The following is a 12,782-nucleotide window of genomic DNA, read 5'->3' as shown; positions in this document are numbered from 1 at the left end:
TGCCAAAGCATCTCAATGTCCCTTTTGTCGTAAATATTTTTATTCCCTTCATCAATAAGAATGTTGATGGTATGATGAGTCCAAGAGGGAAAAGAAACAACCATCTTAATGTTCCATTTTACAGAAGCAGAAACTTCACTAAGTGAACAAAGTGATGTCTACAAACTTAAAAACAAACATAAAACTCTCTGTCACTCAAAGAGAATGGTGCTGGGATACGGCTAATGCAGCGCTTGTCTGAGGGCTGAGGACAAGCCAGCAACAAACAACACAAAGACAAAGCCCAGATCTGTAAGTCCTCCTCTGTTAGCATTATACTGCTAAGAGCCGACTTGCCCAAATTCAAGGACATCATAACTAAGGCATTAAGAAGCCTAGGGCCTGAGGTGAGATTGAGGTGGGGCTTGGGAACATTTTGAGATGTTGTAGAGTGTAGTGGGACACTTTGATCACACTGTGACACTCTGAGGCTGTTAAATAAATAACAGTTAAATAAAGTTTACTTTGAATCAGAGGGCAGGAGCCAGTAACTAGCTGACCAGAATTAGCCATAGAGAAGCCATCGATTTGGATAGAGAAGATGCACAGGAAAGAATGACAGGGACCAGTGTTTGAGCTTTCTTTTGGTTCTGGGACAAGGGAAGAGAGGCGTCTTTTGTGGTATCTCCAGCCAAAAAGCAAGGTCAGCTAGTTGCTAGTCAACCTCTCTGAGCTAGCCGGTTTTCACCCCAGCCTTTGACTCCTGAGTCTTATTGATAAGTAGAATGATAGAGACTTAATTTTAACGCACATATTGTGGCTGTGGCAGAGCCAGGGTGAAGAACTGGAAGCCTTGCCAGGCTGTGGCCTGAGTGGCTGGTAGGGCACTGACTGCAGGGCCATAGGGCCCTAGACAACAATTAACATATTAGTAGATTTGTGTGCGGCCACTAAGCTGACAGAAAAGCAATAGTAGAGGTCTAAAGCTTTATGAGTTTAGAAACATGTTTTTTTGTACACATAGTTCAACACTTTAGTTGGGAAAAATTGTACTTATTTTCATAATCAACTGTATGAATTTTGTTAAAAAACTGATCAATAACCTATTTTTTTTCAATGTTGCTATGATTGAAATTACAGTATGAGTTTTCAGGAACCAACAGCTTTCCCTGCCTCCTGACCACACTGTTGCTCACTGAAGTAGTTATCCAGAGGAACTGGGGCAGAGAAGACAGAAGAGGGAATGACCTTTCCTTGCTATACAGATCTGTGCCTAATCAGGCAATGCTTGTTAGCTACAGTGAAACCTAACTGTTCTCCTTTACACTTAGTTTTGATCCTAATCCTAGACTTGAACACAGCTTTGTCTCAGATGAAATTGGGTGCCTTTGTCCTTTATGAAGACTCCCAACAGTCTGAAGGAGTATTTCATCTCATGCTGGAGCGCACAGCCATCCAGGCACAAATCCTCTACAGCTCACTCCTGCCTTCCAGAATGCTCAAGGAGAGTGTGAACTCAGGCATGGGCCACTTCCTCCCTTGGAAGTGGTACTTTTGATGGCCAGCCCTGCTTTCCACAGAGTCAGGCTCTTATTCTCAGCTGTGTTCTCCAAGGACAGGCTCAGTCTTCAGTCTTTCAAGAGTCAGGCTCCACATTCACATAACTCTCAGTGTGCCATATTGATCATCTCTTGCTGTGCCCAACCTATAAATTAAATTTGGTCACATGCATACACACACAGGAAAGAAAGTGGCACACAGAATGTGAGCGTTGCCCCAGTTTCAGATGACCACTGGGAATTTTGGGGCACATTTCCCCCAGATGAGTGTGGTGCTTGTACAATTCTAGCCGTTCTTCATATGAAATCTTATCTGCATCCCTGTAACTCCCCACACTATTCCTTGGGTATGATACACAATAAAGCATGTACTTCACCTGGTAGTTGTACAGATACTGAAAAACCGAAGCATGCTCTAAGTTCTGCTCACAGGCTAAGCCCTGGAACTTTTTCAAGTGCTCATCCTCAGGAGACTTAGGGCATATCATCTGTTTACCTCCTTGGGATACATTCCAGATTGTCTGTGTGCCTTTGAAACTGGATTTGGTTTCTATTAAAAGAAAATGTCTTCTGATCTAATTTCTTTTAAACTTTTTTTTTTCCCTTTCAGAGCAGAGGGAAAAAAAACCTCCATAAAAACCTGTTCTTCCCTCAATCTGCTTTTTCTTTCTTCCTTCCTTCCTTCCTTCCTTCCTTCCTTCCTTCCTTCCTTCCTTCCTTTCTTTCTTTCTTTTTTGTTTATTTTTTGAGACAGGGTTTCTCTGTGTAGTTTTGGTGCCTGTCCTGGATCTTGCTCTGTAGACAAGACTGGCCTCGAACTCACAGAGATCTACCTGGCTCTGCCTCCTGAGTGCTGGGATAAAGGGCGTGTGCCACCACTGCCTGGCTCAACCTGCTTTTTGTAAAGGAAGCGCTCCTTTGCTCTGTTTGGATACACACATTTTGGATTCAAGTGATCATTCCTCATGCTACAGCTCTTGTTGGGAAATAATGATCAGGCAATGTTTAAATCCTGTCAGAGGCAAAAACAAAGGCAGCCAGTTTAGAGCAGGTGCAGGTAGCTGAATGCATGTGCCCCTGTTGCCAAAGGAAAGCAGAACACAAAAAGGTGACTGCTGAGTCCGCTTAGGTGGCTCAGTGGGTCAGAGCTCAATCCCCAGGACACACATGGTGGAAGTAAAGAACTAAATTCACCCCCACAGGTTTATCCCTTGATTTCCAAATGCATTCTCTGGAACATACACATCAATACACGCTTACACAAATGAATGTGTAATCAAATACTTTAAAACTTCAAAAGATGACTGATACAGTGTCCATCAGCTCTCTATTGCATACAAGAAAGCCAGACCAGTGATGCCTTTGGTCTAAGTACTTGGGAGGCAAAGGCAGGTGGATCTCTGTGAGTTCAAGGACAGCCAGGGCTATATAGTGAGACCCTGTCTCAAGAAAAAAAAAAAAGCTACATGTTACTGAGCATAAATCCCTTATGTCAGGAAGAAGCAGCAAGGTGAAGTGAGCATCCCTGAGGAGGGGTAGTGGGTGGATGGAGAAGGATGGGAGCCTAGGAGACCAGCTGCCTTTAGAGAAAGTTAGCTTGAATTAAAAAAAATTAATTTAATTTTATATTTTTAATTGACTTTTTTCATATAATAATTTTGATCATTTTCCCCTCCTCCAACTCTTCCCAGATCCACCAACTTTGTGTTCTCTCTCTCTCTCTCTCTCTCTCTCTCTCTCTCTCAAGCATATGGATGTTTTACCTGCATGCATGTATGTGTACCACGTTGATGCCTGGTGCCTACATAGGTCAGAAGAGGGCCCATCCCCAGGAACTGGAGCTACAGACAATTGTGAGGCACCACATGGGTGCTGGGAAGCAAACCCAGGTCCTCTGCCAGAACAAGAGCTCTCAACTACTGCTGATCCACCTCTCTCGCTCCCTAACATGTTTTTCCGCCAGGAGGCAGAATTTTATTCGGTCCCCACTGGCTCCACCTTACCAACACTGGGATTTCAAGCTTGTGCCACCAAATCTGGTTTATATGGTGCTAGGTAGGGATCAAACCTAGGTTTCTTGCATGCTGGGCAAATCCTCTACCAACTGAGCTATGTTCCCAGGCCCCTGGGAAGGCTCAAGGCCAAAGAGAATATGGACTCTGTGCTCTCTCTCTCTCTCTCTCTCTCTCTCTCTCTCTCTCTCTCTCTCTCTCTCTCTCTCTTCATGAGGCTCCCAGCACCCACTGGTGAGAAGAATAAACCCCAGAAGGATGGGGTGCAAAATTCAGGGAAGGCTTCTAAACTGAAGCTCTGGAGAGGGGAGGAAGGGACATGGAGGAGACCAGACTGGAGGCTAGTGAGAATCCCTCAGCACAAGAGTCATGGAGTGTTGTGCACAGGCACTGTCTTACCTTTAGGGAGTGCAGCTAAACACTTGGCATCAAGGCCTCGCCTGTGGTTGGCAGGCTCTTCTTTACCATCAAAGCAAAACTCTTTCTGAAAGCTAAAAGTTATTCCATTAATACAGTAATAAATCAGGATGTAGACTATTAAGTGAAAAAACACTAAGTATAAAACCTATGCTGTCAATCAAACATAAGTACGTTTTATACTGCTGACTTTTTTCACTTATTCATATTTATGTTAATATGGTAATGTGTGTATATGTATTCAACTGTGTAATTAATTACACTGGCATTAGTGGCTGCTTGTTGTGTGTGGTGGGAAAAGCACAGCCGAACTTGTGAACTGTATTCCTCTATTCAACCTAGCAACACCCTCTTGATCCCAGAACAGCTGAGTGAGTCAGGCTTACACACCCAACCTTCCAGGGTACAACCTCTTCCTCAGAAGGCCAGCAGCTTTGTTGAGGCAGTCTGGATGCTTTTTCCAGTAATGAATTATATTTATATTATAGGTGCTTTCAAACCACAGCCGGGGCAAAAGGGAGGAAAGTCCCATGACTTTCGTAAACACAAGAGGAAATGAAAGGGGAGACAAGTACAAGAAGGGAGCATGTCCTATCTCTTCCTGTGTACTGACCCTAACCCCAGCTACGATCCCCATTAGCTTCACAAGACTCCAGGTCTGCACGACTTGGAGGTGTCTAAATGCCTGGTCACTGACTGGCCTGCTTTGTAGTTGTTGCTGGGGTTTGAATATTTATTTCCACCAGGGTTGGCTTCTTGCTAATTATCAATAGGTGAGTTAGAGGACAGAGAGGGTGAAACCTTGCTGCCTCATAATTTGGGCTTTCTTTGCTGGTGTCTAGCAGACTGGATTTCTTGTTTGCATACAGACCCTTATGCCACTGGCACATTGGACAGTCACTGTCCTGCCAGGTGGGCTACTGTAGTCAGCTCACATGAAATAGTAGCAATGGCTTGCTTATTAACTCCAGTGTCCCTGTCAAAGTGTTTGACTTCCAATTTATACTTTTCCTATCCTTGAATAAATAATGCCCCTTCTCTCTCCTTGTCCTTATCTTTCTTTTTCTTATTTATTAGCTTTGTTATAGTTAAGATAATCTACTAGGGAAAGGTTAAGGAATGAGCTCAAGGTGCCATTAAAACATGCCATAGACATGAGCCATGGGCGACTCAAATAATACATTTGTGCTTTTGTTAACTGTTACCCCAGTCACGGTTCTAATTCACTTTATATTCAGATAGGCACTGGATATACCAGAGACTTTCCCATGTAGTGTGTTTATAAGATCCACTCTCCAATTTTGAATTGGATTCAGAATCAGCAGATTCAGACAACTCATTACTACAATGTGAAGGAACCAAGTCCTCTGTAGGAAAGTGTCAGAGCTACAACAGATTAGGGACAAGAGCATCTGCCAGGAAGAGGCACAGGGGCTGGGTTAGCCTAGCACAGTGTTGTCCAGGTTGTGACCCGTGCCGAAGTGCACTGGGGACGACTCTGTAACTGGCTTGGTGTTGTCTGGTTGTGTTGTGGGCAGTGGCCTACAGGGAAGGACCCAATGCAGCCACCTCGTGTGGCACACTCTTTCAGTTTTGCATTGTCTTACACCAGCAATGTGCTACAGGATCTGAGTACTGCAGGTAAATTAGATCGACACCCATAATGCCCCGAGGGCAAGGATATTGACTACAAGAATTCACAAGGGCAGGTGGGTGGATGAAGAGAGGGAGGCAAGAAAGGAAGATGGGTGGGAGGAAGGAAATGACAGGAGGAACAAGGCTAAGCTCTTTCTTACAAAAAATCAAAAGCTCCCAGATGAACAGATTCAAAAGTTTGGAGAAAGCTAACATCTCCTAAAATGGCCATTAATTTACAAATGACACAAGCATACATTCTATTCCCCAACTGGTTCCCAGAAACAGTGTGGTGTATAGAAAAGTCGCTATTGTCTGGGAATACTGTTAAGTCAGCTTGCTTCACACAGAAAGAGAGTCAGTCAGTCAGATAGACAGACAGACAGACAGACAGACACACACACACACACACACACAAGTGTGTGTTTTGGAATTTGCACAGGCCAGGTAGGAAACTATACCACTGAGTCATGCCACCTGTTCTTGATATAACTAAATAACACCCTGGGCAAAAACACACCACTAATCAAACTCATGGGTTAGAAATCTGGTAGGCATGAGGTTTACTAGGAAGCATTTGCCTAGCATGTGTGAGGCCCTGAGTTCTAGTCTCAGCTCTTTAGAAGGAAAGAAGGAGGGATTTAAGGGGTTATCTTAAAATCCATCACATATCTCCAAAGCATAAGGCTTCTTGCGCACAGGCCACATTACCTGTCAGCTTTTCTTTGATGTGGGAATCCGATGAAGCTTAAGTTTTTCTTGTTGAAGTCTAAGGGAAAGAAATAGCACAATGTTAAAATAGTTACACAGTCACGTGGGAATATTCAAATGGGAAGATGTCCTTCAAACTCCCCTTGAACTTGTAATTTAAGGAAAAAGGACATTATTAACCAGATAACAAAACTGACACCTTCTGAGAATCACACTCGACACAGGAATCTCACATGTAAAGCTCTGGTTTGCTCTCTTCCCTTCTGAAGGGGCCCCTGCACAGCTCACAGGTTAAATAAACTGACATCCTTCAAAGCCATTTCAACTTGTTATGGTAAAAAAAAAAAAAAAAAAAGTAACTTGAACAATTAAATACCAAATAACTGTTATATACTGAGGAGGGGGGAAAAGAGAAAATCATTAAGCGATTTGGGTCAAGACAACCAGAGAGAATGAGGTAATGGGCCTGGTAGATTAGAGATTCCTTTTGAGCAAGTGGGGAGTGGGGGCGGTGCTGAAGAGCCATGGGTGCGCCTTGGCTGTGTCTTTTCTGCTGTTATAAAAATCTAGACAACACATGCACATGTTGTGCGGGTATGTGTGTGGAGGTCAGAGGACAACCTGCAGGAGACACATGCATATTGTGTGTGGGTATGCATGGGCCACGGTACAAGTGTGGAGGTCGCAGGACAACCTGCAGGAGTCAGTTCTCTCTTTCTACCATGTACGTCCTTGGAATCGAACTCAAGTCATCGAACTCAGGGGCAAGTGCTGCCTGCTGAGCAAGCCCACTGGACAGACTCGTTTATTTTTGAAGACAGGATATATGATGTAAAGACAGCTGGTAACAATTCTGTACAGGAAAATCACACATCCAGGGTGAACGTGTTAATGAAAACCAGGCGGAGACAGGATGCACAATGGGTCTCACAGCCAGCAATCTGCTTTACAGCTTCAGGCACAGTGACCAAACACAAGTAGACCTGGGACAGAAACTCCCTCCCCCAAGGAAGTACCTTTATGGTTTACTATTTAGAATCAGAGCCCCAACCGGTGGGGATAAAGGTACAAGATAAAGCAGATGCTAACACTTCTTTATCCATCCAAACACATCTCAGGTCCTAGAAACTGGAAATTTGGGCCAACACGGAGGCATAGTGAAATGAAAAGTATAAAGCCAACTAGACATCCAGGTTTCATCCCAAGCACACACATGCATCTGAACTACCTGAAGAAAGACAATTCTGATTTAAAAAAAAAAAAAAAAAAAGCTGACGAATGTTAGAAAAGGAAGTTCCTGAATTGTTCTAGTCTAGTCCCAACAGAACACTTGTGCTATTGAATATTCTGGGTAGGTAATGGCTGGATTTCAAATCAGCATTTAAATACCCTCAGCATCTCACTTTTGTTCCAACAGCACCTCAGCAATCAGATGGGAAACATTTCCATCTCTGGGCTGGAAAAGAAGCCACTGAAGAGACAGTATTTTCTCCAAACTGTCTCCCACGAAGAGTTAAGAAAAAGAGATTCACCCACCACTGCCTGCTGGAAGCAAGTTCACATGCAAGAGACATGTAGTTCCAGAAAATATTTTAGGTATAGTGCAGCATATCCAGAATCTGATCCAAAATGAGTAATTTAATTAGCAACTTTGCTATACAAAAGCTTTTGTGGTTTGGCAACAGAAAGATAAAAGACATTTCTCAGCAATTACAGGTGTAGTTAGGGACTCCGATACTTAGAGCATCCTTTCAGACAGTCAGCTAGCTGACCAGATGGATGCTGGAGAAAACTAGATTTCACAGCAAAGACATTAGATAATGGATACAGAAATGCAATTTCCATATTTCCCCATCTTACCTTGTTTCTCGGAAAATCTGAAGGCTCCCAGGCAGCTAGAAAGCCCTGGGTTCCTGAACATGGCCGCACACTGAACACTGGGGCACCACCAGCCTGATTTGACAGCTAATTCTTAACCAGCGATAGCCTTGGGCTGCTTTCAGCAAAATTGGGTTGCAAATTTCCAGAGTGCAGGGCTAGAGTGAACAACCAGGCACGTGTGTCTTCGAGCTTACAGTGAACACAAAGCAAAAGGCTGCAGCAAATCCGATCCCTTCATCAGATTACAAGCAGAAATTAGAGCTGGAGATGCTGCTGAAGCCGGGTTCCAGGGAGAGGGCATTTCGGATTACGCCCCAGCAAGGCCTCGGGGAATTGCAGAGAATGCTTTTCCCAAGAAGAAATACAGAGACCTAATGATTGTGCCAGCATCGAAAGGAACTCTCCCACTTTTCCTAAAACCAAATAGCCCCAAAGAAGAAAACCCCACAGAGGGACTCAACGTGCTGGGGCGCGGTGAGGTGCCTAAGTGTTCCCAGGCTGCCCCAAGCTTGGCTTTGGCTGAGCTAAATAAAATATTTCACTAAACCAGGAGCCAAAAATCCATACTTAAGAGTTAAGATTTATAAGCAACATATGAGCAAAACTGTGGAAAAAGAAAAGGCAGATACTACCAGGAGAATCAACCATTTTAATTTGAGACAGAAGCCATTAAACTTTAGCAATACGGCTGCTGCCTGCTCTCTTCCAACTGCAGTCTGTAACTGGTGGGCTCAAATCTGGATAATGAATTTGGAAGAACAATCAACAATAATTAGAGATGGATTGTTTCCTCCCTACAAAGGGACATTAAAGAAACCTACAGGAAATGGGCTCCATTACAGGAGAAGGAAACAGAGCTAAGGAGGTAGCTTGCTTCCAGAAGACAATGGTAGAAATGGATCAGTGGGGAGCAGAGTCAAGATCATTATTTGCCTCAACTCTATGCAGTAGCAGGGAGCCTGAGTTTGTCTGCCTTTGTATCTTTGGTCCTGAACATTTATTTGTATCTAACCAGCATACAGTAGGTCTACAGTAAATATTTGCAGAATGACCATATGAAATAATGGAATCGTCTTTTCTGAAAACTTTGGACTTCAGGGTCTACCATCAAACCAGATCAGCTTAGATACAAATGCAGCTGAAAATGAAGAATCAACGGATGGACAGATGGATGGTTGGATAGATGGGTGAGTGTGTTATTCTTTGAAACTAAAAGATACTCTACACTTTCAGATATAGGAACACTTGGTTGCTAGCTGGTGGCACTGTGTGGGGAGGTTATGGAACATTTGAGAAGCATGGCTGGCACTGAGACAGCCTTGTGGGGGTTACTGTCCAAGCTCTCTGCATCTTAATCCACTGAGATGTGAGGAGCCACAGATGCACAGCCCACACCAATGGATCCCACTGTGCTTTCCTGCCAAGATGAACTGTACACTCTTCAGTTGAGAGCCTAAATCCATTCTCTTTGTTGTTTCTGTCAGGTGTTTTACCGTGATGCCAAGAGGAGCTGAGACTGTCTGAGACTGTAGGACACTAGCAGTCAGGGTTTTGTAAAATGGCGGGAGAGAGATCTTGGTGGATTGGAGCCAAGGGGCACCATGGAGGGTGAGAAAGAGACATGCCATGAAGACACGGTGGGTGTCAGTCACAGAGGTGGGAGCCTCGGGGAAAGACACACCATGCAGGTGGTACTCATGTGGAAAGTTTTATTAAGGGAAGGGAAAGGAAGAGGGGGAAGAGAGGAAGCGGGCGGAGGGAGCTGAGGAGAGAAAAAAGAGAGGGGGAAGAGAGGAAGAAGGAGATGCAGAGGTATGAAGAGAGGAAGGAAGAGGGAAAGAGAGAAAGCGGGAGAGGGAGGAAGGGATGGAGAGAAAGGGAGGGAGGGAGGGAGGGAGAGAGAGAGGGAGAGAGAGAGAGAGGGAGAGGGAGAGGGAGAGAGAGAGAGAGAGGGAGAGGGGGAGAGAGAGAGAGAGAGAGAGAGAGAGAGAGAGAGAGAGAGAGAGAGATATGCACATACAAGCTGCTGGGAATAGAGAGAAGGGGGAGGGATTTTTATCTTAAAGCAGACTTTATGTAGAATGACGTAGTCAGGATGCTGGGCGGGCCAAGGTATTGCCCAAGGTATTGCCCACTTATTGGCTGGGTCCCCAAGGAGTGGGTCTGAAAGCTAACACAGTGTCCTTCTGGGGTTTTCTCCTCGTGCTCAGTTACTTCTTGCTAGCTCAGGAAATGATATATAAAGTTGTTAAAAATAAAAATTGAACAAACAGAAACAAACCGTGGAGGAACAATAAGTACTGTGGATACAGTCCACCACGGGGGTAGGGGGGGGTCTGAAGAATGTTCATCTTCTGGGCAGGGAATGGGTGTCACACAAACTCTGCAGAGTGTGGGAAATTATGTTTGGGAACAAAGACAGAAGAAAAGGATTAGAAGACTTGCTGGAATTGTTGGCCTCGCCTCTTAGCCCGACACAAAGCAGATGTCATGGAAGAAAGAAAGAAAAAGTTCTTTATGAAATAGTGGGTATAGAATTGAGTCTTCTCCTAAATGTTTTATCTATAGGAAACCAAGTGAGATCAACAAAACCTACATTTCATGTCAATAGGAAGCATCTACGAGGGACTGGAGAGGTAGTTAGTTCATTGGGCAAGGATACTTGTTATGATATGATGAAGGGCAGAGGGGTCAGCCCCCCAGGGACAGCACAGCTCACTGCTGTAGCTCAGACTCCAGGGGCCCTTGCAATACAAGAGACAGCTGTTCTTACAGAGGTCCCTCTCACAAGGAGAATATGGGAACAAGGACAACCAGGAGGGAGACAACCAACTTCCTAACTGGTAAATAGCCACTGGGTTTGTAATGATGTGGAGACCAGCATCCTTTACGTCCTCACTTCCGTGCTTAGTGCTTGCAGGCACTGGACCCATCGTGTCTTCCTAAAGCCTTCCACTGAGAGCCTGTGATGTCTCTACTGCAGATGATGAAGCTGAGATGGATGATTTGGGGACATTTCCTGGGAAGATGTAAAGTCTGTTCACCACAGATAGCGAGGGCACGGGAGACCAAAGAGATTTCCTCCAAGGCCACCTTGTGGATCAGTGTATAACTGGGCTCCTGCACAGGGAGCATGAGTGAGGGGCAAGCCACAAGACATGGGTGATGCCCAGGTAGCTGCAGTACCTGGAAGTTCCCTGGACAACTCACGGGGTATCTACCAAAGAATCTCCCACTCAACTGTTCCTCTATCACATAACCCAGAGAGGGGACTTGTGAGGGTCTATATAAGGGAGTTTTACAGGCATGATCCCCTAAGAGTCTCCGGTGGGGGAATCATAGCTGCTCTGATTCAAGACGGCAGTGGTCATGTCCAACCCAGAGGAAATAACTGCAAAGCACACATTGTGTGTGTGTGTGTACCCATGGATGGACTTCTTAGAAAATCTCCTTCCTTCTATTTTACCTTCCTCAGTCCCTCCCATCCTGCCTTCCTCCCTCTGCTCTGAGACAGGCTCTCAAGTATGTCAGGCCAGCTTCACACTCACCCTGTAATTCAAGGTTGAGCTTAAACTCCTAAGCCTTCCTTCTCCATCTCCAGAGTGCTGAGGTTACAGGCAGGCACCACACAAGTATTTCTAGTTTATGCAGTGCTGGGGGTTGAACCCAGTGCTTCATGCATGCTAGGTAAACATATCGCCAACTGAGATACATCCCCGGTCCTGTAAAATGTATTTCTAAAGGCAAAACCACATTCTCTGGCTAGCCTAAAGGAAGCAAGAGAGGGGACTGAAGGACAGTGAGGTCTGAATTAGGTGAGAACGCATGTGGCCTCACTCTCAACCACAAGCACATCACTAACCCCCACATGGTAACTACATGTATTGTGGAGATTTGGGGGCACATTTGCTTCTGTGACAGCCTTGGGATGCTACCCTGTGCCTCCCAATGAAGACGAAAGCACTCCCAGTCTTCTTGGAAAACTGAGCTGAGTGGAAATGGCAACGCAGAATGGCGTGCAACTACTATCCAGATACACACTACTGTGAGCTAGTGACAATTTCTAAAATCAAGATGTGCCACAGAAACTGTTTCACCAAAAGCTCACATACACTTCTAAAGACGGTGGCCGGCCTGAAATTTCATGGCTGAAGATACAGTTATTGCCTCACAAAGGAGGGTGTTGTATGCCAGAACAACCCTAAGTGGTATTCCGGGTCTTTGGTGGATTTTATTTATGTGCTTAATCTGGGGAGAATGGTCTGACTTGAGATAGTTCTAGCAGTGGGGGCCCATGTAGGCTCCCCCATTTCCCTTTTATCACACGAGAGTTCTTCACGAATTCCACATTCTTTCCCCGCACTGTGTGCTCCCAAAGTGCTCTGTGGGTTCTGCTTATAGGCATATTTTGGACAAGTCTGCAAATAAAATTTTACCTTCCATCATGACGTAAGGTAATTTAAAACAGGCTGTGTGTGCAGGGATGAAAGGGCAGAAATACTTTCAACAATAAGATATATTACAACTCACAGCTACCTCTTTATCAGATGTGTTGAAAGAAAACCATGCCTTTTTACATGGCAGAATT

At 44.7% G+C, this 12,782-nt stretch overlaps 1 protein-coding gene across 3 annotated transcripts in view; it reads right to left on the bottom strand.

Annotated features, from left to right (window-relative positions):
- Svil (supervillin) overlaps positions 1-12,782 on the bottom strand; it is a 205,147-nt gene that overhangs the window by 77,521 nt on the left and 114,844 nt on the right. For all 3 annotated transcript variants that reach the window (XM_036188286.1, XM_036188287.1, XM_036188288.1), the window contains exons 3-4: positions 6,314-6,371; positions 3,950-4,041 (exon numbers count right to left, since the gene is read on the bottom strand). The gene's annotated coding sequence lies outside the window, so the exon portion shown is untranslated. The remainder of the gene's footprint in view (positions 1-3,949; positions 4,042-6,313; positions 6,372-12,782) is intronic.

This window comes from Onychomys torridus, chromosome 5 (genome assembly GCF_903995425.1).
Source record: "Onychomys torridus chromosome 5, mOncTor1.1, whole genome shotgun sequence".
Lineage (NCBI taxonomy): Eukaryota > Metazoa > Chordata > Mammalia > Rodentia > Cricetidae > Onychomys > Onychomys torridus.
This window is presented reverse-complemented; position numbering and strand designations above follow the sequence as displayed.